At 33.7% G+C, this 26,925-nt stretch overlaps 1 protein-coding gene across 1 annotated transcript in view; it reads left to right on the forward strand.

The window, feature by feature from the left end:
- LOC128985375 (serine/threonine-protein phosphatase 2A 56 kDa regulatory subunit alpha isoform) overlaps positions 1–26,925 on the forward strand; it is an 86,769-nt gene that overhangs the window by 18,769 nt on the left and 41,075 nt on the right. The gene's annotated exons all lie outside the window — the stretch shown is intronic.

Raw genomic sequence — 26,925 nt, forward strand, 5'->3', positions numbered from 1 at the left:
AAACATGTAACATGTATGTTAACAACGTAAAGCTTTAAATACTCCCTATGGTTTTCTCAAAAAAACTTTCACTTGATGTGGTGCAGTACCGTAACTATTATAATCTCACTTGGTTTCAATTTTTTTAAGTTTTCGAAAATCAAAGTTTTTTCCCATTAATAGCATTATTTGTAATTAACTTTTATTGTTAGGTAACATATTAATGACAGTTTGAAGAAACCACCTTTATCTAAACAAAGATTTCTTATAAAATATTACGTAATCTCTAATCGATAATCGATACATGTATCTAGCAAACGTTCGGAGGAAATGTGACAAAAAACTCACAAATCTGGGGTTTTGGACGTTTGTAGTTTTACTTCCTAAGTAGAAAAAATGTACCGATACTGCGAGTAGCAGATATACAGACAGAAATTGAGATAAGACTCGTTTCGGCTTTCTTAGGCTATGAAACGTAAAAATAACCAAAAACTGCATGATTCTAAGCAATGTACAGACAAAACTGTAATTTTATTTATATAGATTAAAAATCAGGTGTTATTATTTGTTTGTATTACTGTATTCTGTTTTGTTAGCCATTCAATAGTTTTATTAATACTCGAAGTCAAACGGGGTGAAGCAAGGCAAGGCCCCACTAGTAAAAAGTTTTTCTTGTGGGGCCTTGGGTGAAGCCCGTGGACAACAGCTAGTATTGTTTAAAAACTAAATTCTGGCATCAGTCACACAATTAAAACTGCCGTATGAAATTTGTTTAAAGTGCTGTGTAATTTGTGTTGTTTTTTATATTTTGTTGGTGTGTTTTACAGTTGGCCTTTGCCTGTTTTAAGATTCGTCTATAAACCAAGACCTGAACCATTTAAGAGTTGAGGGGGGAATGAATGTGCGTTGCTAGAGCTAGACTAATTAAATTAGTGGATATATCCAAGTTAGTTATCCAAGAGTTTAAAACTATAGAGACAAATACAGTGTATAAACCCCTAGGTCTATATTTTAGAATGCTTGTGTATAAAATCATACAGTCAACCAATATTTTGTAGTCGATTGAAACGTCTCTTTGGATCCAGTGATTGAGTCTTGAGTATAATAAAAACTGTTTGTAGCCTTCACCAATAGGTTACATAGGTTACTTATAAAGTTGTTGTAGAGGTGTGTAATGTACCATGTGACTTTTCTAAGTTATAAACTTGTCGAAATATCCATTTGCAAACTTTAAAATTCAGAAAGTTGTGTTAACATTTTTGCATTTTCGACAACTAAGTTAAGTACCTAAATTACATTAGATTGTATTTAACACATTTTATTTTATTTTTTTACTTGAATATATTTTTTGTACATCCGAGATTTTACATCCTATAACTTATTATAGGATGTAATAAATCTATAACTTATTATAGGCTAGGCCTACATAAGTTAATAAAGAACCTCTAGCATCCTGCGATGTACAATATTTTATCATATGACCTACTATACCTAGTTGAAGTTGACCTATATACTGCACAAACGGGCAGAAATAGAAACTTGGGTGGGATTATCAAGGTGATAAGCTGATATTGAAATTTGTTTCAAATGAATTAATTGAGGCAGCAAACAATTAAAAGGAGAAAAAGAGGCAAAAGTAACCGGCATAATTATACTAAATGAAAAAGATACTTATAGTCCTTTATAGACGCAACATAAATAGTTTTCTCTGACAGGGATTTTTATTTCAAGCCTAACAACGATGATAGAGAAATAAAAAAAAAAATTGATGAAGCAAGTTACAGTATTTATTTACCTATGGATGGAAGGCTACTCGAGTTTTTGAGTAAAACGAAATGTAAGTGTTTATGGCTGCAAATTTACCATGTAAAATAATTGTATATAAACTAATCACGAAATGAAATATTTGAAAGGGATCTCGATGTGCAGTGTTACAGTGGCGAGGTGACGTTGTACATGTGTACAGTATACGGCTGAATGGTGTGGTCTGGTCGCCGTCGCCGTCGCCGCCTGTTGATTGTACGGTGTCAGTGTAGGCCGGGGCGGGGCGTTTTATTGATTGACGCTCGCGCACACTCCGTGCCCTCCTCATTGATTCCTACTTTTGTCTCGCTATGGGATATCCTAATGAGCATACGACTATCTGTGTACACTGTCACTGTACAGTGCACAGTGTAGCGTTCTAATACACTACCTGTCCCATTCCTATTGCTCATCATCGACTACGGATAAGTATGCGAGACACGTATACTTTGTGTACAGACTACAGACGACGAACAGCGGCACCAACTCGCCACGCCGCGGCCGCGCCATCGATCGATAGATATACCCTTTCACGATCTATTCTATTATGGCACGAGATAGCGTTTTGATTGTTTAGAGGAACCGTCTATGAATAGAGAATACACGATAAGCAATACATTATAGAACGATTCTTGCGACACAGTCCTTTCTTATCGCGATAAGAAATCGTCTGCTGATATCACAATGTTATGTAGTATTGTAAATAAATGCTAACAAAGGGAAATAAACGGTATCAGCATTCTGACACATACTTTCTCCCAAAAGCTTGTCAACAACCTGTATCATGGGTAAGCGGTGAGAGTAAATATGATATTTTATAGTTAAAAATCACAAAAGTTGCAATAACGTTTGGACCTTAAATGTTACAGCAATGGGAGTGTTGTACATTTTTTTTTTGAATTATAAGGTCCATAACATAATAATTTTGATCAAAACCAGCTTTTCTCCAAAAAAACAGATTATTTTGTTATTTTATGGTTTTTTATGTGAAAATAACAAAAGTTACAATAACTTTTGAACCGTAATTTTTACAGAAATGGGATTTGTACCATTTTGTTCAGAATTTATAGGGCTACTGTATAACATACTGAATTTGAATGAAAATTATTTGGGTCATTTTCGAGAAAATCTGTTTTCCATTATTTTATGGGGTTTTATGGAAAAATCCCCATTAATAATAAAAATTTAAAAAAAAATGAAAAACCTTTTAAAAATGTCAAGGACTATAACATACTAAGTTAAATCAAAACTGGCCTTTTTTTCTTTAAAACTATTTTTTGTTGTATTCTATGGTTTTATGCGAAAATAACATTTAAAAGTTACAATAACTTTTGAACCGTAATTTTTACTGAAATGCGAGTTGTGCCATTTTGTTCAGAATTTAAAGGGTTACAACATACTAAATTTTATCAAAATCGTTCAGGACGTTTTTGAGAAAATTCGTTTTTCCGTTATTTTATGGGGTTTTATGGGAAAATCGACATTAAAAATCAAAATTTCAAAAAATGGAAAAAAATGCCTGGAGGTACCATAGATTAGAACCTACAGTACATACCAAATTTCATCAAAATCGGACCTCAGGTGTAGTCCCTAGCTACACATCCAGACACACAGACACAGACATCACTTCGAAAACTACTTTTTTGGGTCCAGGGGGACCCAAAACTGATATATCCACTCAAAACTCAAACTCAAAAATGTTGACGAAAACAGTTAGGCCTAGTTCTTTACTATTTTTAGGCCTACATTGCCGAAACCCCTTTCTCCTGAATATAATTGTGTAATTTATTCTCTACTTATTTCGCCTGTTCCAATTTTTTGACAACTCTAAGAAGTTGATCAATTTTGACTGAACTTTTTTAGTTTGTGTTTGCTATAATTATGAATGTGTAGGCTATAACAGTAGAAATCAACAATATTAGAGATGTTAACATATTATATTGTTGTTTTACTGGGTTTTAAATATGATATTTTTCCTACAGGTACCTAACAATGTACATGTTCTCTCACTGATTTGAGAAAGCAAAGTGGCCAATTCACTCATCAGTGAGAAAATGTTAACATTGTCTCACTCTAATTACTTTGTCTCACTCCAGATTTGCAATGTGAAGGCATGAAATAGTGAGCGTGTAACATGCAGACAAAGTCGTATGCGTGCGAAATACGTTGGCAGCACTGGCTGTAAATCAGCTGGTCAGCTGTTGTACTGTTGTATCATTAAATATCATAAATGTCATATTAAACGTTAACTTCTGTGTAAAAATATGTTACGTTTCTTTAAAAAATTATTTGTTTTATGGTAACTGTAGGAAAAATATAATGTGCAACTCGAGTGCAAACTGCAATTACCTCACTCGAGAAACCATTCCTCACTCGCCTACAGCTCGTGAGTAAGGATTTCTCTCGAGTATGGCAATTTCTCACTTTGCTCACTAGTTGCACAAATAACTGTTTATTGTTTAACTTATATAAATGTAGTTAATTATTTAATTGTTATTGTCGTCTTGCTATTAGTTTCTCTGTTGTTCACGTTTTTCTCCATTTGTTTGTATCTCATATCTTCTTGCGTCACCGTTATCTATACAGTCCTTATTTAATACGCAAGCAGGTTTTTTGTGACAATTACTCCTCCGAAACTACATAACTGATTGACGTGTTTTTGATGTCATTGGAAAGAGCGTAATGTGAAGCTGTGCAGAAAACTTTCTTTTTAGGGAAATAATCAGAGAGTGTGGGCCCTATTTTTATAAAGTTTTGTATTTCTCCATAAGATTAACATGGGAAACAAACATTGTTATGAAACTCTAGCTGTTGTCATAAATTAAAGGTGAGAAGAAGAACATATGTTAATTGTAAACAGTACATAAGTTTGCTAATTTAACAGTTTGCTACAAACATTTACTGACTTGGTTGAAATAAAATATTTACTATTTGAATTTGGGTTGGCGTAAATATTACAATGGAAAAAAGCGAGAGCCTGGGATAATGTGATATACTAAAAAGAAAACTGAATTAACACTGTGCTGCATTTCTTAGTAATCATTGAAAGAGCCGATTTGCAAACTATGGAAACATAGGAAAGTCATAGAACACCACCAAGGAGAAGAAATAGAAATAATGTTTTTTTTTAAATTTATAATCGTTATTATGGACAACCTAATGCGGCTTACTATTAGCCTATTTGCATAAAACACTAAGAAACAAGATCAGCTTGTGAAAAATAAGATATGTATAAGAAATGTTGATCATATCGATCTGTTATATACATTGTGATTATTTCCATAATCTTTGAGTCAAATCTTTTTAAAGTCATAATAAATTATGACTGTTATTCGTTTTAAAATAACGCCTGTAATGCATAGCAATTGCTCGAATTCAAGCAACAGGTACCACACTAGTTTACTTGAATACTTTTTACCAATATTACTTATTGTTTATTTGATGTATTGGCTATGTTGTTGAAAGAATAGACATGGAAATCTGTTTTGAACTTTAGATTTAGTTCGAGTCACCTTTGGCAATTCCTTTACCTTTTCTGTTTGCAGACTGCTTTCAGTGGTGGCATAGGCCTACTAAAACACTGTCGTTTATAAAACTAATTGAAAATATCGAAACTCATCACAATGATAAAATTTGAAATGCAGAATTATACTAGGCTACTGTATATAACGAAAAATCATGCCATTCCAATCATTATTTTTATTTATTTAAGGAAATCTCATCGGCTTAGCATGCATTTGACTCGAAAATATTATTTTAATTTTACTATTAAATAATCCAATCAATAGAACAATCTCAACTTTTCCCTTAATTGAATTTTCGCTTTAGTAACAATAGACTAAGTGATAATCTTACTAATATTATAAATGTGAAAGTTTGGGTGTTCGTTTGTTTGTTTGAAGTCCAATCACGCATAAAAACCTCTGGACGGATTGGGCTGAAATTTGGCATGATGATAGCTTACATTCCCGATTAACATATAGGTATACTCTTATCTCAAAGATCCTTTTGGGCTCCGCCCCAGTGGCTCTACAGTCCCCCATGTTAACCTTATGAGTATTCATATTTAAAGGGAACTAAAGAATTTAGTCAGCTGTTTCAACTAAAAAAGTTGGTTCTATGATATTCAAAAGCATTAAAAAGTTATAAGATTTACCAACAGGGTACAGTACTGTATTTTTTTGCATTTATGTAAACAGCTAACTTGAACTAAGCAACCAAAAACTGTGATACACAATAAGAACTGTCAAAGTAGGATTGTTTACAGTTTTTTTTATGTCATGAATAACTTAATTTGTGATTTTTTGCGAATTTTTAATAGCCTATTTTTTTATTGTTTAGGTGAAGTGGTAGAACATTATGGTTATGGTAGATGTGTAATACTATAGTATACCATCAATTTAAAGAAGCAAATGTTATCAAACTGTGTCCTCTCCCACTGCAAACGCAACGCTTGAGTATAACTGCAATACTCATTTTAAACTTATATGCCAACCCCGTACGAAGGACAGGTACTCTGCTAGTAATCCATAAATTCCTAATAGAAAGGGTAACCTACTAAATGTATTATATCTTAAACAAACCTTTTGCAGCAATATGAAGTATGACTTCATTAGACAAATACAATTTTAGGTTTACTTTGTGAATTGAGATATCAGGAATATAGGTATCTAACCAAACTCATATTTTATTGGGGATAATTATTATTTTTCACCACACTACAATGTTTTTAGCTTGTTTTACAAACGTTTATTGGAGGCCGAAAGCCACGTATTGCTGTCTATGCCAGCTGTCATCGTCATTTGGGGACCGAGCAAACTGAGCAGGTTTTTACATCCCTAGGGCCGAAAATCTGCTGTTCGCTTACTTTCTTAAACAGTCTATCATTAAAAATAATATCAAATAGTTGCTAGGCAGCGGTGTAAAAAAACAAGTCTATTGCAATGCATAGATACTGATTGTGAACTTAATATCCATTTATATTTTAAGAAAGTAAGCGCATAGCAGATTTTTGGCCCTTGGGATGTAAAAACCTGCTCGGTCTCCAAATGACGATGACAGCTGGCATCAGACAGCAATACGTAGCTTTCGGCCTTTAATAAACAACGTTAAAACGGCTAAAAACATCGTAGTGTGGTGAAAGTATAAATGCATATTAAGCGCACAATCAGTATCCATGCATTGCAATGGACTTGTTTTTTTTTTTGTCACTGCTGCCTAGCAACTATCATCTATATATTAATTACGTAAGCCGATTCTTTGCGTCAAAATTGTGGGCGACTTAAAAGTCGTAGAACGGGAAAGGGCTCAAATTAAAGGTCTCGAACCCGTGACGGCGGGAAAAATAGTGAAACTCAACAAATTTTTACTTTAAATAAAATATAACGTAAAATGTTCTTCATAAGGATAGCATTGGAAGCCATACACAGTTGATTTTTGTTTACTTGATCGCAATATATTTCCAAGCCAGTATTCGATACACGCAGTTGGTTTTCTTCTTAGCCAGTTAACTCTGCAATGCACTAAAACCAGGGATAACGTTATTTACGAGTATAATTAAGACTTTTTGAGAACCAAAAACCAATCCAAAGATTTTCGAGTCAACTGTCAATATTGGCTATGACGACTGGGAAATGGAACCCTAAAACCATAAAATATTACTCTTTACTATCAATTATTACTACTTACTATTAATACTAGGAGTACGCTCCGAAGTCGCGTATGAGAATGAACGAAGACAATTCCATGTACTGTACATATAATCTGCCTTTGGCCCCTCACCCTGACCCTGCGGCGCGGCGCGCCGCAAGTTTGTGCGGCTGCAGTGGCCAGACTAACAATGATTTTTTTGTACTACGGGCGTAATGCTCTTTTATTTTAGAAATAATTCTAATGTCGCATATATCTATCCAAAAATCAAATATAAATAGCATAAGCTCTACTTTTGTCTATCATAAATTATAACGTCAGTGTCAGTGGTTTGTTATGTTTTTGGCTGGGGATGTTAATCTAAACCTGTTAATTCACAAGGCAATAATTTTTAAGGCCCCAAAGCAAAAGGTAACTGTCGTCAGTTTGACACTAAAAATTGTCCAACCTAAGTTAGGGCCCGTGTCCCTGGGCATTTGCCCCCTTAGCCCCCCCTCACGGTGGTCTTGTAATCATGTGACAGAGTGATTAAAAATCATGGGCTGAGTATCACTTCTTTTTTAACTAAATTGTGTGTGATACATGGCCAAATAAGTTGAATGTATTTCAATGTATTACTGTACAGTACCAAAAACATAAAAAAACTCTACACTGCTTAGTACCTAACGGAGTTGTTACTAAGCTACAACTACTTACTATAGCTAGCGAACTATGAAGCGTTCTTGAGGTTTTGTATTACTAATTACAACAAAACTTTCAGACAATAACACATACGGATCCGTCCAGACCACGCCATATTATCATCTGAACCGCTAAATGAACCTCAGATTCGTAATTTTAACCTTCTTTTTACAGCCACTTAGGAATCTCACCGACAAAAACCAATTGCATTTTTGGATTCAGCGTGAAAGAAACTGCAATTGAACATCTAAAAAGTACATCATATCGCAATGATGACATACTAAATAATTTTTGGTGAAGATTTTTTTTTTTGGATAAATACTTAACATTACATATCATCGGTATTTATCCGATTTAATTTTTGTATTAAAAAATATTCATTATTTTCCTCCCGATGTAGCCTAAACATAAAATTAAATAATGGTTTGTTCGGTTTTTGTTTATATTTCATAAATTAAACTACTGTCTAGGACTATAATTTACCAAAGGAAACAAAACAAATAGGCCTAGGCCACCTAACACCTAATAACTAAACAACTAAGGATAAAAAAATAAAATGCTTCGTTAATGTTTTTGTTATTTTTTTATTTATATCATATGGTATCTTAAAATTAGTTCAAATTTGATACGATAGTTAAGTTATTATTGAACCGATTTATAGTTATGTTAAGTATAGGTACTTTTTCATAAACTCATGAAAAAGATCAAAGTTAACTTACCGTAGCCAATGTCTTTTAAAATTTATCTCTTAAGCAAATCATACACAAAAGATTGATGTTGTTTTTTAGAAATGCTACCTTTGTTATTAGGCCTATTATAATCTAAAAAGTAAGCTACACAGTGTAAAGAGTATCCTTAAAAAATATGTTAGGCATAAATTGTTCAATATTGACAGATACCTAGGCCTACATGATAAATGGATTAAGGTAAGTTGTATCACCTAGAAATGAACTGATTACGATATTTTATAGGCCTAGCCAAAACTTATAGGCTATATCAAACGAATATTTCATCTTATAATATATCGTAGGCTAGGTTCCCTGCGAAACTGTCCCCCTGAAAATGGGTAACTTAACCTAATCAGGCCTACTAAGGACACAGGTCTAGTAGCTAGAAGAAAGTTATACATTACCTTTTTAGGTCTAGGTAGGCTTATTAAGGCCTATTTGCTTTATTGGATTTAAACTAAAATGTCTCCTTAAAAATATCAAATTTAGGCTAATACCTATTTAAATTCAATTAGTTAAAACGAGAACTTAGATTTGCTGCAACAAGGAGAGTAAAAAAGTGTTTTTTTGTTGTAAAATGTTAAGTTAGTAGTTTAGTAAGAAATGAATGTATTTTCAGATATTCACCCATATACAATGCACTACTTGTGTGAACCTGGTAATATCTCCAGCAATAAGTAGTGCGCGCGCCCTATAAAATCTATTGCTGGCCGTTTTGCGGAAAAATACGGCCGCGTACCATATTACCAATAATGTCACCAGATAGAGGACACTTTAACGGACACGACAGTATCACTATCATGTACCTGGGGGGTAAGTTAGGGGGGGTTAAGTCAACAATAAGCAGTGTGCATGCCTTATAAAATCTATTGCTGGCCGTTTTGCGGGAAGATACGGCCGCCTACCATATTACCCGATGATGTCACCAGATAGAGGACACTTTAACGGACACGACAGTACCTATCACTAACATGTACCTGGGGGATAAGTTAGGGGGGGGGGGGGGGTTAAGTCAGCAATGAGTCAAAAAAATCTATTGCTGGTCGTTTAGCAGAAAATCCGGGCGTGTACCTTATTACTGATGATGTCAACAGATAGAGGACACTTTAAAGGACACGACAGTTCGTGGCCACATTTCGGCCACTCGAGTTGCGCGTGACCGCGACTGCCAGTTGTTTGAGGTAGCTACAGGTGTGACTGTGGCTGCGCGTAATAAACAGCAACAACATTTGATAACATGGCCCGCTGGTCGCGTAAGATCGAACCGACTGGGGTCAAAACAGCAAAACGGCTAGCAAAAGATTTCATCGGGCGATCGCACTACTTATTGCTGACTTAACCCCCCCCCTAACTTAACCCCCCCCCCCTAACTTAACCCCCCCCTAACTTATCCCCCAGGTACATGATATTGATACTGTCGTGTCCGTTAAAGTGTCCTCTATCTGGTGATATCATCGGTAATAAGGTACGCGGCCGTATTTTCCCGCAAAACGGCCAGCAATAGATTTTATGAAGCGTGCTCACTAACTATTGCTGACTTTACCCCCCCCCCCCCCTAACTTATCCCCCAGGTACATGATATTGATACTGTCGTGTCCGTTAAAGTGTCCTCTATCTGGTGATATCATCGGTAATAAGGTACGCGGCCGTATTTTCCCGTAAAACGGCCAGCAATAGATTTTATGAAGCGTGCTCACTAACTATTGCTGACTTTACCCCCCCCCCATAACTTATCCCCTAGGTACATGATATTGATACTGTCGTGCCCATTAAAGTGTCCTTTATCTGCCGGCATTATTGATAAGAAGGTACGCGGCTGGATTTTCCCGCTAAACGGACAGCAATATATTTTTTCGATTTATTGCTGACTTTACCCCCCCTAAGCTTATTCCCCAGAAACATGATATTGATACTTTCGTGGCCATTAAAGTGTCTTTTATCTGCTGGCATTATCGATAATAGGGTACGCGGCTGGATATTTCCGCTAAATGGACAGCAATTGATTTTTTCGATTTATTGCTGGCTTTATCCCCCCTAACTTCTCCCCCAGGTACATGATATTGATACTGTCGTGTCCGTTACAGTGTCCTCTATCTGGTGACATCATCGATAATATGGTACGCGGCCGTATTTTCCTGCAAAACGGCCAGCAATAGACATTATAAGGTGCGCTCACTACTTATTGCTGACCTTGCCCTCCCTAACTTATCCCCCAGGTACATGATATTGATACTGTCGTGTCCGTTAAAGTGTCCTATACCTGTTGACACTATCGGTAATAAAGTTTGTGGCCGGATTTTTCCGCTAAACGGCCAGCAATAGATTTTTTTGAATTTTTGATGACTTTACCCGCCCTAACTTTTCCCCTAGGTACATGATATTGATACTGTCGTGTCCGTTACAGTGTCCTCTATCTGGTGACATCATCGATAATATGGTATGCGGCCGTGTCCCGCTAAACGGCCAGCAATAGAATTTATAGTGCGCGCGCACTATTTATTGCTGGAGTTATTGCCAGGTTCACACCAATTAAAGCACTTTGATCAATATATGCTCAAAAACAAGCAAACTAACTTACAGGTACAACAGTTGAATTAATCTCCATAAGAATAATATAGCTATTTAAAATTTAAAATTTTTGGAATATCCTACATACAGTAACTATTAGATGCATGATAACGCTTCATTATACTAAATTATTTGTTTTTTAAGCTCTAACTTACAAAATGGTTTGGAAAGAAATTGTAAAATTTTGTGTTTGGTCAAAAATGAGAAAACCCTATTTTTACCTCATAAAACCCCCAAAAACCCCCGTTCCTATAGTTAGATCATGCTGGTTTGCGAAAATAAACGTAGGCCTAGCCTATGTTTACTCGTTTATACCAAATTTCATCAAAATTGAATCTTTTTTGCTGTTATTGCTTACCGGTAGGGTCTAGATAGGTTAGACCTAAGTTATTAAAATTCATCGACCGAATCATAATTGATATAGCTTATTATTAATTTGATAAAATATCGCAGGTTTTAGCAGAACTCCACCCATGCCTAGGCCTACTAACTTAAATGAGAAATTCTTAGGTTATAACTGACTTTTAGAACACTCGTTACATAAGTTTAAACTATTTATAGAGTAAGATGAGCTACGAATGCTTTAAACCTAACTTAGGCCTGCTTGTAGTAGGCTTTTTAAGTTATAGAAACTTGACTGCAGACAGATAAGTTAGGTCTACCTAACTTAACTCACCCTAGGCCTACTTAACCTGGAGTTTCCTAAGTTAAGTTAGGCACAGAAACGGATTGCAAAACACAGACTCCTCTTGACTGCACTTAAGTTTAAACATCCTACACTAATTCTAATGAAAAATATTGATAGGCCTAAGATATAAATTATTCGATTTTATCGATTACTGTATTTCATTCCTTGATTGCAGGCTACCCTACTTCATAGGGAACACACTCTGTCAGTTACACTTGATAGTGTAACCAAGTTAAGTTAAATAACTTAGGCCTAGCTTATAACTTACCAGGTAACGTTAAGTTATAGGCTATAACTTATAGGCCTAATGTTAAATTCAAAATAACACTTGGAAGATCATATCTCAATAATGACGATTAATTTTTGAAACACTTAACCAGACACAGTAATTTAAGTTCCTTCCTTGCTTAGAATCTAATGGTCTCTAACCAATGGCCATGGCTCCCTCAGTTCCTAAACTAGATCTAGTTTTTGCCATTGACAAGAGTGACAAAGATAGGTATAAAGTGAATTAACTCTTATACTGTAACTACGAGGAGTAATATTTGCGGTTTATGCATTAAAATGATTGTATCAAAATGTTAACTATTTTATTTTACAACCAACCAACATTAACAACAAATACACCCGACAGAAAGCACTAACAAACAACCGACGATAAGAAAAAAGGAAACTATTTAACTTATTAGCATGTTTGAAAAAAAAACTCTTAAAAAATCTGATTGGCATAGGCAGAGTGTGCTATAACAATAATATTGAAAATTAACAATATAAAAAGCTCAAGACAATGTTAAAACCACTTATTTTTAGAAACCCATCATGCCACCCAAGTGATAAAATTCACACATTATTTTAATTAACAAGCATTCCAAGGACTGTGGTCTTACTTAATTCAAGCCTAGGCCTACTAAACTAACAACCATAAAAACATGTATAAAGTTCAAACATGTGACTACCTAAACATTTTTATCGATTGTAATACATTTCGGTGGATATTTTTATATCCCATATTTATTTCCTCCGATAAAAATTTTTTTAGAATAATTATAATTTAAAGATTTATTAAGCATAAAACCATTGACTAATATAATATACCTACAGATGTTAAAACTGTTTACTCCATGGATGAAAGAAATAATAGAATTCACTTCGGTCTCTAGAATTCACAACAAAATTGTTGCTTGTAAAATGTAAACAAAAAAAAAGAAGAAGAAGGTAGCTCCTAATGTTATTCTTATGGGGGAAAATTAAAATGGTTTTTTTAGGATTTTATAATTATTACTAAACAAATAATCTCCAATAACGAACTTAACCGAGATAATATGATAAAGAACCTTTGTGCAAAACATCAACTTGATATACGAAGTTATATTCGAGTTATTGGAGATTGATGAGATGCATTTTACACCAGTATGAGAATTCACTTCGTTCATTCAATTAATGTGGCTAATAATTAATGTTGTTTGGTTGTTGTTATTAATTAATGTGTTATAATTTTGTATAGTACTTTTTTACTTCCCTAAAGTTTTATCACGATAGCATGGTCGTTTAGTAACGCATTAAGAACAAATTGGATTTCATATGTATATGTAACAACAACCAAAGCAAACAGAGAGACTTTTTTGAACAAAGATATTATGTACAGGCATAGCCTATCCATCTTGACAAATAGATTATTTGATTCTTATTGTGTTTGAATATTATAATAAGTTATTTTACACGTTTAGCTTTTTAGGGGCTTATGTCCCTACATGCCCCTAGTTTGTTACTATTTTTGCTGATTCCTCAAATAATTTCTTCACATAACCTTGTTGTAGTTGTGTTGACTGTTAGTATGCATTATTATTGTGGTGAATAGTGGTTATAGGGTATAGTGTGATGAAAAATAGCATTCATACACGGACCGAAATGGTTTTGCAGCTCTCTATCGAAAACTGTCTCGAGCCAGCAAAACCTCATTTTTGGCCCTAGGTACGAAATATACTATTTCACCACACTATGATGTTTTTGGCTGTATTACATACGTTAATTGGTGGCTGAAAGTTACGTTTTGCTGGCCATGCCAGCTGTCATCGTAATTTGGGGACCGAGCAGGTTTTTACAGCCCGGGGCCGCAAAATCAGCTGTCCGCTTACTTACTTAAAACATGAATGCATTTTAAATACACAATCAAAATCAATAGAATTGTGTTATTGTCACCGTTGCCTAGCAACTATTTATTTTTATTTTTGCTGATTCCTCAAATTATTTCTTCATATAACCTTAAAGTTGTAGTTGTGTTGACTATCAGTGTGCATTATTATAGTGGTGAATAGTGGTAGGGTATAGTGTGGTGAAAAATAGCGTTCGTACCACGGACCGAAATGGTTTTGCAGCTCTCGATCGATATATAAGTTCTCGACTTTGTCTCGAACTTAAAAACTATCTCGAGCCGGCAAAACCTCATTTTCGGCCCTAGGTACGAAATATACTATTGTACAGGGCCGGATTTCCCAATAGGCCCGGTAGGCCCGGGCCTATGGGCGCAAGGTCCCAGAGGGCGCACAGCCAAGAGGAATTTTTTTATAGGCTATCTAAAAATAAAAATAAATAGTCATAATCAAAAAAAACTTCTGAAGTTCATAAGAAGAAATTATTGTTATGAAATTTAAAATATTTTTCAGAATTACGCATCAATTTCGTTACAAAATTGCTAACGAACATTGTATACGGGAGTAGGCTGTAGGGGTGTTGACGTTGACGAGCGCCCAAGGGGTACGCATCGTATTGCCACTGCACTGGGCCACTATGCTGGCTCTTTGGCTCAGGCTCGGGCTTGGCACTACTGATCATAGTGGTTAGGGGCGCATGCGTGCTAGCCATTGTTACCACCCTCACTTCACAAAACAAAAGTTATTAACTAGTCTTTTGATTAGTTTACAACAATCTGCAGGATCAAGTTAAAATGTATAATACGTTGTGTTGAATATTAAAACAACGATGAATTTACGTTTAAAATTAACGAAAAAATATTAATCTCAGTTTGCATTAGATTTTAGAAACATTCAATACCCTCCAAAGCACCATTAATGCCGTCATTTTCTCCTCAGACCTAAGGATCGGTATGGTTGGCCGGAATATTGCTCTGTTTTGCTTTGGAAATATAACCTAGATGCAGTACGACCATAGATTAAATATAACTCAAGTCGACTTCTTATGACATTGTTAATTCAAAATATTTTCATGTCTAGTTCATGTTGGTGATACTGGATGTTAGTTTTAATGTAATTTTGTTTCTATTATTTTAGGGTTAGTTCTAGGATGTGTGTTTTAATTTCTTGTAATATAAACAGGAGACGACCTATTGTTGATGATTAGATCGTTTTATTTTTGATAAACTAGGTTTAAACATAGATAAAACATACTCCTTAAATAACAAGAATTGTTTTCAGCTATTCCAAAATTATTACAAATCTACTAAAGGAGTATGTTTAATCCATGGTATCACGTACTGTATGGAGTTCAGGGTTTGGGCCTGGAATTTGAATCAATGGCCATGTTTTTTTCAGGAATTCTCGGTGGTTTGAGTTGTTTTGTTTCAGTCCCACGGCCACAAACGTGAGCATTTATTAAAAGCATAAAATTGCTAACAGTGTTTAAGACGGCATTTTGTTAAGGCTAAACAAGTCAATAAAAAAACTTACAATGATTCCGACGAGGAGTGGTATTCCAGCAATTAACTTAGGCCTATGGGCATGATATAGGTAGTTTTTAATAAAGTTTTGAAGGAAAGTAACTGTGACCAGACTAGGGGGCGGAAAATTGTTTGGGCCTAGGGGCGCAAAAATGCTAAATCCGGCTCTGCTATTGTAGCATAGGCCTAGATGTTATGACCTACAATCTTTCTGATAATCCCCTAATCTGGGCAAATTCCTTACATTACATGAGACAAGCAGATAAGGAGTTGAACAATAGATATGAGCACTTTGCCTCTGTGTCATCCCATCCAGCTGATTTAAACAGTTATGAATGTAGGTCATGCAGTTAAACAACCTTGCTGACATTTGATTCCTCTTATTACAAGCTTTTTTGTAAAATAAAGTAGAAATAGCATTTTTATATTACTGTACCTTAGTTTGAGTGCAACTTTTTATTTTTATATGGATGTTGAAATTCCACCTATTATTTTTTACCATGATACAAATCTTTCTGTTTTGAAGAAGTTATATTGTAGTCTTTCTTTTCTAATTAAAAATTAACTCCAATTTCTATTATGATCTCTGTCTATTTTAAAACCACTACAAATTCTTAAAAATGTAAAAGATGAAAATACTCAGTCAAAGTTATAGTTTGAAAACGTATTTTGAATCTCCTACCTGATGCATTGCTTGGCTTCATCATGTTAGATATTAAGCAAGTTTTAGATGGTGTAATGATTGACATTGGATATATGAGGGAGGTTGATACAGTACCATAATTATGTTTGATTTAAAGCAATAGTTTGCAAAATTTAATTACAATTTTGTCACTTAAGGGACATTTCTGTCAGCCAACTTGTTTTACTGTTAATAGTAAATTTTAATCTCCAGTATATTTCGTACCTAGGACCGAAAATGAGATTTTACCAGCTCGAGAGCATTTTAAAATGATCGAGAGCTGCAAAACCTTTGGGCCTGTACGAACACAATTTTTTTTTTTATCACACTACACAAAATTGAGAAAATGTATTCAATGCACACTAATAAGTCAACACAACTAAAACTTAAATGTTACGTAAAGAAATATTTAAAGGAATCAGCAGAAATAACAATAGTTGCTAGGCAGTGGTGACAATAAAACAAGTCTATTGCAATCCATATAGATACTGTTTGTGTATTTAATAAACATAATAAACTGCTCGGCCCCCAAATCACCACGATGGCCCTGGACAGCAATTTGTTGCTTTTAGCCTCCAATTAACGTTTGTAAAACAACTAAAAACATCATAGTGTGGTGAAAAATAATATTGCAGTTATTATTTTACATTGTGCTGTTGTTCAAGTTCCATATGTGGCAAGCTCCTAATAACTAAACAGATTTAATAATTTTCTCATCTCTTTTTTTTCTTTTTTTCTTCTGTAAGTCTACCATTATTGTGATCCTATGAAGGTGTAGTGGCAGAAGCCCTTTGCTGACCAACTGCATTGAGGAAACCTTATATACACTTTCATTGGTCTAGTACAGTATTTATTTAATACAACATAAATATCCTCCGTGTGTATAGTATTTGGTTTAAGCAAATTTTCAATAGGGGGAAAACTGGCTGCTGTTACTAACCTATGATCAAGATGAAATGCTAACAATAAAAAGTAGGCCTACTTCTGACAAAATTATAATTATGATTTTTTCAAAATTATTTGTCATGTGTTATTTATCTAGTTAATAAATCAAAACGTGTAAAACTACTCACTCTACATCAATTCAATTTAGACTGTAAACTTGTATAACAGTCCCTTGTATAACTCATTGATTCTGATTGTGAGGAAGGGGGTTGTAGTCTATTTTTCAAAACTCTGCAGAAATGGGTTAGGGAGTGTAAAAATGGCCGTGAAAATCTTTCTTTTGTGGTCTTCTGTGAGAAGTGTCGCTACCCACCAAAACACAATTCCCTCTGAAATTGACGGTTTCACAACCATTTTTAAACTCTAATCCATTTCTGGACTTTACCCTCACTGCATTAGGGCATTGACTATTGGATTCTGAAGTAGACATCCCATCTATATGGACCAGCTGTCGCTAATATTTTATTAAAAAAGAAAATAGTTGTGTGAGCCAGACACAGAATTTGCTAGTGTATAAAAGTCTATGTCCTACCTTATTTTTTGTTCCTTATCAAGTTGATGGGTCGTAACAGTTGCTATAGCTCACAATAAGTAATTCCATCAGTTTGACTATGTAGGCTATCAATGGGCAAAGATTAGGGCTATAAACTTCAGTCTTCTGGCAATGAATGTCTGCATCCGATTCCTGCAGTCATAAAAACATACCATTGACCTTATCTCGCATGCAGCAGGAGATTTAATAATTTAAAATATTTTATAGACGAACAGCTAAGTGTACGTCAGCTACGGAGCTGCAAATGGCGCCGTTCTGTTCACAGTCGAGGCCAGTAAGCGGCTAGGAGTTGTGACGTAAACAATAACTAAGAAGCTATACACATAAACGGCATTTACTTAAAAAACTTATCCTCGTAATTCTTTTTTTTTTTTGTAAATTATAAACTGATGCAAAGTTCTGTTATATAGAAAAACTAATTTTACCACTCGGCCGATATATCTTACCACAAACACATATTTTGTTGTTTTTTAGAGGGCTTTCAGGCAATGTTAACACGCTCAAATAGTACTAAAGCTCATTGAACTGTAAGATTTTGTATGGTGTTTACTATGAAAAAATATATTTCTTGTTATCTTCTTCGGTTGACCTATTCCATTCTAAAAAAAATTCTTATTGGTGTCTAATAATGAATTGGTCCTTTCATAGCAGTGTCAATTGTTGTTTTTATAGAACCATATGCGTTAGTTTAAAATAAGAGTACATAGTACCCTACTGCTGATGCAGAATGTAGGTTTAGGTTTAGAACAGCTCAGTCGTAGACATGTAGGAAAACAGGACCTTCATACTGTTGACTTTTGATAAGCATACGGTACCTGTCAGCTTATCAGACTCAGATTGTCAGCTCTTGAGTTTAGTAGTTAACATATTTGTGAATTCATTAACCATGTAGAAAGAAATCAGTTCAATTGGTGACTTCCACCTTAATTATGGAATTATAATAATATAAATATTTGTATTTGATCTACTTTCTGTTTCTATTAGAATTGTTTGGTTCCCATGAACTATCCCTATTCGTAGCTCAATTAACCTGAATTTGTAGAATGTTGGTACAGTATTTATATTGAAGAATATGCAAATTGTCAATAAAAGGTTCTTTAGCAATAATATGGATCAATATTTAGCTGTAAATTAATTTAAACTCTGTAAAGATCAGTGTATTGTGTTATAGAAGGCTCTTTTAAAACAATTCAATAATTATTACTACACTAGTAATTAAATATACGAGCTGTTGGCCCGTCCTACGTACGGAATCGAGTAGTCCATTAAAACTGTATAATATAGTGTGTCTATTACTAATTCAGGCATAGTTTAAGCAGTTCAAAATTGATAGTAAAGAAAAAGCTTCCAAGATTAGGGGTCCAAGTATGTCCAACAGCTCAGGGGCTACACACATGGATTTAAATTCCAAGATTAGTTAAAACATGTGATCATTGTTATTTCCCAAACCTTTCCTCAAAAAGTCGAATAGTAAAATAATTTTCATAAGCTTTCTTTTGAAGATTCGTGAGCTTCGATTCGTATACAGCAATGGTTATAGAATCTTACTTATTTCCTATAATCAACGACAAAATCTCAGAGTAAATAAACTAACCTCATAAATCTATAGAATATTTTTTATTCAACCAGCTAGCTGTTAGTTATAACAAATTATATTTCACTAAAACAAACTAAATATTTTAAAGACTGCACAAAAAAATAAATTAGAACATCTATTATTTTACTATGTATATTTAAATAAACTCTTCTCCTCTTACCGATTAAATAAACGTATCAATGGTTATACCATTACACATAGTATTAATAAGTCAATTCTACGTACATCATTTCATTTTCATCCAAAAGCTGAATTTGTGTCAAAAAACGCGGAATGTTTACAGCTGTTATTATACCAAAAGCTAGAGTAGAATGTTAGCGTCGGCTGCTAGACTTTTAAAAATTTAAAACTTAATTTCCAAAAAACTGAAACTCTAAACTAAAATTATGGCTTCGACATTCCCTAATTCTCAAAATTATTTTTCTTTCAACACAAAAATCATGAAAATCTGTCAAGTGGTTGATTCAGAATCGTGAAATAAAAAAACCCTATTACGTTTTAATATTATAGATTTCACTAAATTGTTCTAAAGGATGATAAAATATCCCTCTATATTGTTAATCCTCTGTTTATTTTTTAAATATTTGTTTTTAAGTGGTTATTTTTACATCATATCTTAGCTATTTTGAACATGCTGATCCAACTTCCAGTAAACCAACTTTTGCTTAGTTTACCTTCATACCAACTGATGATTGTTTCAAATGTAGTTAAAGTTTTTTTTAAATTTTACTCCTTTAATATTTTAACTGTCAATACTATGACTTATCACTGGTTTGTGAATTAGTTACCGGTAACATTTTGTCTTGCGCATAAGTGACTTTTTAAGTGTGTTAATGCTTTGAAGTCGAATGGCATAACTCACGAGATATAAGTCTATATAGAAAGGACAAACATTTTTACTGGCTTTTATTTTATTTTTATACATTGTGGCGAGTATAGGTTGCCCATATATAAAATACCCCCGCCACAGCAAACCTGCAGACTAAGCGAATTGCATTTCACTTAAATAAATTTGAATTATTTTAGATTTAAAGAGTACCTAGGTTTGCTACAGGGAGGGTAATAAAGTGTGTTTTTGTTAAATAATAAGATAGGTAGCTTAGTATAAAATAAATAAATTTGACAAGTTTGATCAAATTGCAATTATAAACAAGCAAACTAGGCTATAAGAGTTGTCTTATTCTCCATAAGAATAACATGGCATTTTTAAGTTTAATTTTTTTAAATTTTCTCCATAACCAATATAACTGTGCAAAAACACTTTAATATACTAAATTTTTCATTTTAAGCCCTACAAAATGGTTTGCAAATAAATTGAAAATTTTTATGTTTTTAGGGTAAAAACCCCCTATAAAACCCCGTTCCCATAGTCTGATCATCAAGTTTGTACCGAATTCAGGGGAGCGGGAACGACATATCTCGCCAATGTTAAATTTATCATCTTTAGGTACGGTACACTTTTCTTCAAAAGGTGTAAAGCTATGGCTTTCAAATTTGTAGTCTATATCAACCCTTTATGTGTAAACAGACCCAATTTCAGAATTTTCAGTTAAGTATTACCTTAAAAAAAATATTTTTGTAAGACACAAAAGAAGGTTACAAATTTTACAAGTCATTCTTCAAAACTAGCAATGTGACAGTAATTAAAATGGGTCTTAACATTACTCATAAGACAGAAATTATGTATAAAAATTACAAGTCTAGATCAATTAGTTCCAAAGATATGTGTACCTTTGTTAAAAAAGTTGAACTTTTGGAAAATGCAGTGAAAACAGGGTACAGTCCTGTAGCACCTACCGCAACCAATATTTATCATAAATTAGGCCTGTCCATATTGAGGATCATAATGATGCCTTTCCATCTACTTGTTGCATGATGAGCCTTCTTTTTCTTCTAGCTACTCTACCTACTACATGATACTTTCAGCTGCTTTGTCACTCTTCCAAAACATTTTATTTTTTAAACGTCATGAGTATACAACCTCCACTTTTGAAGTTACGCAGACTGAAAACTAGCTGTTGCGATGTTTTGTTTTATTTTTTTTGAAGGGCTTACATCTGAATCACATATATGAATGTTATATCATTTAAAGGGAATTAAAAGCAGAATAACAATTAGCAAAGATCAAAATTTGTGTAAATAAAAAAAATTTGGTCTGGCTGATGATTTTTGCTTGAGTTATCGTGTTAACGGACACACGCATATATATAATATTTATAGGAAAACCATAGTACTGTTCCTTATTTATTAAAATATACTGTCCAAATGCATTTTGACTCTTATTAGTTCATGGTCACAGTCATAATATCATTAGATCTAAAAATGTAAAAAAATACAATCATTGTTTTGATTGTTGTCTTATTTAAATTTAGGCTATCTTGCCTTTGAAAAATATAGTTGTGAACCGTTAAGCCAATGGTTTAATATTTATTGATTTTGTTTTATTTGTTTAAAAAATTTTGTGGTTGGTAATTATGTTTAGGATATTTTTTTCATTGCTGGTTCTTACTAGATATTTATTTGCAATTCTTCTTTAAAATTAATTTTTTCTCCTTTTTCCTAACATTTTGGCACTCTCACCACACAAAATAATAATTTTAACTAGTGCACCTGTTGCTCGAATTCTATCAATTGCAAAGTATTACAGGCGTTATTTCAGAACGAATAACAGTAATAATTTAGGCCTCCGATGACTGAGAAACTCTTTCTTTGAGTGATCAGACTATGGGAACGGGGTTTTATAGGGGGTTTTTTACCCTAAAAACATAAAAATACATATACATGCGGTACTTATTTTTGAGTTGTTCTTGTTTAGGCTTCTAAAGTTAATAATCTGATTTCTTCTCCAGGGTTATTCATCGTAGAAAGCACAGACTAAGTTTGTTGGTCGTATGGGATGAAGTAAAAACAAATCACTCGGATTTGAGAAATAAATATTCGTTTGATTTGATTAATTTAATTCACATGTTTCAGCTGATCAACGTTAATATAGGCTACATTTCAAGTCTAAATTACTTGCAGAATGGTATAGGTAATAGATTGTTTTTACGAAAAACTACTGAACATTTGTGATTTGTATATCTTTTCAGTGTAGTGGGTAAAAAAAGGTTTAAAATGCACCTCATTTATGAAAATTGGTGAAGAAATAAAGAAGTTATGGCGTACCGACAAAAAAAGCACTTTAGAAATTATAATAGATATAGATTGATTTGATTCAACTGGTGAACCTACCTACTGGCCCACTGATATGCGAAAAATCCCTGATCTGTTAGACTTTTTTATTTCAAAAGGTATTAACCAAAATTACACTGAAGTAAAATCTTGTCTTGACCTATCTTCTGACCATTCTCCAGTTATGTTAAATTTAAGTACCGAAATATTTCACAAAGAACCAGGGGACGTATTTTTCAATAAATACACGGACTGGAATCAATTTCGAAATTTTATAAATCAAAACTTAAATTTACACATACAGCTACGTAGTCCTGAAAATGTAGAAGCTGCTGTTGATCACTTTGTTGACTGTATTCAAAATTCTGCCAAAGAATCCACACCTCTACCTAATCATGAAAAATCAGAGAAAATAGGCCTAGGCTACCCAATTCATATCAAGAAAAAGATAGCAGAAAAGAGACGACTCAGAAGAATTTGGCAAAACTCAAGAAACCCAAATGATAAGGCCAACTTTAACCGAGCAGCACGGAATTTGAAAAGATTATTGTACGACACAAAAAACCGATGGTTTGAAGAATATACTCAATCTTTGTCGGCTACGGAAGCTACGGATTACTCGTTATGGAAAGTAACAAAAAGGCTGAAGCAACCCCAAATTTCAATCCCGCCAATTCGTAAACCGGATGGAAGCTGGGCTAAGAGTGACATAGAAAAATCTGAAGCTTTCGGGGATTACTTTTCCAATGTATTCAAGCCAAATGTAGGTGTGGTCAATAATGAAGAAGAAATAATAGAATTCTTGGACTCTCCACTTCAACTTGACTTTCCTCTGGAAAAATTCAGACCTACAGAAATTAAGGCAACCATTGACAAATCGCTAAATCCGAAAAAATCTCCTGGTTACGATTCTATCACTGGGAAAATGTTAAAAGAACTGCCAAGGAAAGGAATGATTTTTATTGCATTTCTCTTTAATTCTATATTGAGACTAGACCACATACCAACTCAATTTAAGAAAGCCCAATTAATTGTTATACCAAAACCAGGAAAACCTCCTCATGAAATCACTTCCTTCAGACCTATAAGTCTCTTGCCTATAGTGTCCAAGTTGTTTGAGAAATTGTTCCTCAAAAGACTACAAGCTCTTTTTGAAGAAGACGACGTCATTCCAGGACACCAATTCGGGTTTAGACGGAGACATGGCACCGTGGAGCAGGTCCATAGGGTTGTTCATACAATTCGAAACTGTTTGGAAAACAAACAATTTTGTTCTGCTGCTTTCCTTGATGTCAGTCAGGCATTTGACAAAGTATGGCACTCTGGCTTACTATTCAAAATTAAGAAGTTACTACCCCATTCAGTTTTTCCTATTTTAAAATCATATCTTACCAACAGAACTTTCCAAATTAAACATCAAAATTACTTAACTGACCTTTACCCTATAGAATCAGGAATCCCCCAAGGAAGCGTGCTTGGACCATACTTGTACCTATTCTCTATACATCGGACCTACCAGAAAGTGTAAACACTATGGTTGCTACATTTGCGGATGACACGGCGATTTTATCTGTCCACGACAATCCAGCTCAAGCTACAGCGAATTTACAGCTAAACTTGGATGAAATTTCTCATTGGTTTAAAACATGGAGGTTCAAAATTAATGAAAATAAATCAGCACACATTACTTTTACCTTAAATCAGGCTACATGTCCTCCAGTATCCATGAACAATATTCACCTCCCTCAAGTAACGGAAATAAAATACCTGGGCATGCACTTAGATGCAAAGCTTAATTGGAAGGCACATATCTGGACTAAAAGGCAACATCTAAATTTAAAAACAACTAAACTTAATTGGCTTCTTGGATCTAAATCAAAACTCAGTACACAAAATAAATTGTTACTGTACAAAACAGTTTTAAAACCAATTTGGACTTATGGTATTCAGCTTTGGGGATCAGCAAGTACCTCAAACATTGAAATTATTCAACGTTACCAATCAAAATTATTACGTAAAATTGTCAACGCTCCTTGGTTTGTTACCAACAGAACACTTCACAATGATCTTCAAATTCGAACAGTAAAAGAAGAAATTACAAAATATAGTGAAAAATACATTATAAAATTGGAAAATCATTCAAATCATCTTGCACTTAATTTATTAGACAATCACAACACCATTTACAGACTGAAGCGACATACGATATTGGACCTACCATTCAGATTCGGCTAAGTGTTATCAAAATTCTCTTTGTTTGCTAGTGTTGACGGTGGTCAATCACTAGCTCATGTTCTTCAAGTTATTTTTGTATTACTATTTATATCATTTGCTTATTGTTCAACTTGAACAGATTGTAAATTAAATAAAGTAAAAAAAAAAAGATTGATTTGATAATATAAATAAATTGATTAAAGACATTCTCAAGTTTTTCTTATATTTAAAAGTTAATGGTTATATTAGTTATGATAATTTCTTCTCAGTGTATTGAGGTCACAGATTTATTTTTGTCTAAGCTAGTAGTTACTCCCAGTCTAAATATAAATAGACTCAACTCTCTTTCCACAGGCTTGATGCTTTTTGAATAATTTTTTAAAAGTGATTAGATCCTAATATTGTCATAACAACAAAATTACCTTTGTAAATCAAGTACTACCTACGATTTATTTCTTTGTGGTTTAATAGGGGTTTGATTTCAAAGATGCTTTAAGAAACTAAACAATAATTATGCAGCAATATGAAAAATATAGTATTCAATTTAATTAATTCCAAACCAGAGAGGACAGTTATCAGCAATATGTACAGAAGGGACTCGGCAGTTGAGTGGCTTTGACCAATTGATTGTGTGGTAGGGATTATATATGTTGCTATTCATAGGATTTGGCAACTTGGTGGAATGTACATTCTCCTCCAAAACCTTCCGTTCTCTCCCACTACCCTAACAGTTGAATTATTAGCCATGGATACCAACAACGACTACTTTTGTTAAATTTTATATTACCTATTGTCTAGGCAAAGTTTGAAATAGAGATTATTTTAAAGTTTTCAACATACATTGAAGATTTTGAGGCAAATTCTCTCATATATTTTAGGAAACAACCAAAAAGTGTATAATAAAACTGATAGCTACAAAAAGTTTTAAAGGAATATATGCTAATTTCTTGACACACTTTGTGATCTGATCACTTGCTTGATTTCATTAGGCCTAATAAATGATTTTAGCCTTAAACTGCTCATTAATAACTACGGTATTCGTAACCTTAACTTCTGTTTTGAATGCCAAATTGTTACATATTTTTATAATCTTTTATCAGTTTTTTTTTAAAATCACAGTAATGTTAGAGATTTTTAATATCAAAAGAAAATTTAAGGTTTTTTTCTTCCCTGATATAAATTTTATAGTTGTCGTAAGAGGATTCATATACCCCTGTTGTCGGTATTGTCAGCCTTTACAGTGCATAACACACCACATTACAGGAATCCTGTGACCTATTTTTTGCCATCCTTAACCTCCCCATTTTAGTCTAGCAACTGCTTTTTGTCATGTACTGGTTGATTCCACCGTGTGCGTCTCCTCGTGTTTTGGAATTACCGGTTTTCTTGTGGTTTGAAAATTAATGCTTGTTTCTCTTTCAATTTTTGATTGGCTTCAGTTTCAATTCATTAGTATTACCATTAAATTATGTAATGAGCCATGGAGAAGTATTTATGTACCTGTCAGTGGCTAGACGTGAAATCTAACAAGTAAAGTATAGGATTGATAGTCCTTTGTCATGTTGAGAGAGATGAGGATGTTGAATGTTTAGTGACGCTTGTAGGATATTTTATAAGGCACATTTTCAATGGACCATTGATGAGAGACATGAAAGTATTTACGATAAAGACAAATCTCAAAACTTAAAGGAACTTTAATTTTACAAGACAATGATGACATTTAATTATATATAACTGAACTTTTATGTGAACTATTTTTTATTCATATAAATTATCTTCATATGTACATTTGTCATTTATAAAACATGAAAAAACTGTTGAGGGTATTTAAAGTTTTACACCATTTTTCCGATTTTGACCAATTAAAATTTTATGCTTAGCCTACTGAAATATGGCTTTTAAATTGTACCCGGTCGACTGTGTGTGTGTCTCCTCACGTTTTCAATTCAGTGCAACGTCTGCCAAGTTGAACAGACAATTACTAATAATAATAA

Source organism: Macrosteles quadrilineatus, unplaced genomic scaffold, assembly GCF_028750875.1.
Source record: "Macrosteles quadrilineatus isolate MER2022 unplaced genomic scaffold, UCM_ALF_1.0 Scaffold_2__2_contigs__length_208266976, whole genome shotgun sequence".
Classification (NCBI taxonomy): Eukaryota; Metazoa; Arthropoda; class Insecta; order Hemiptera; family Cicadellidae; genus Macrosteles; species Macrosteles quadrilineatus.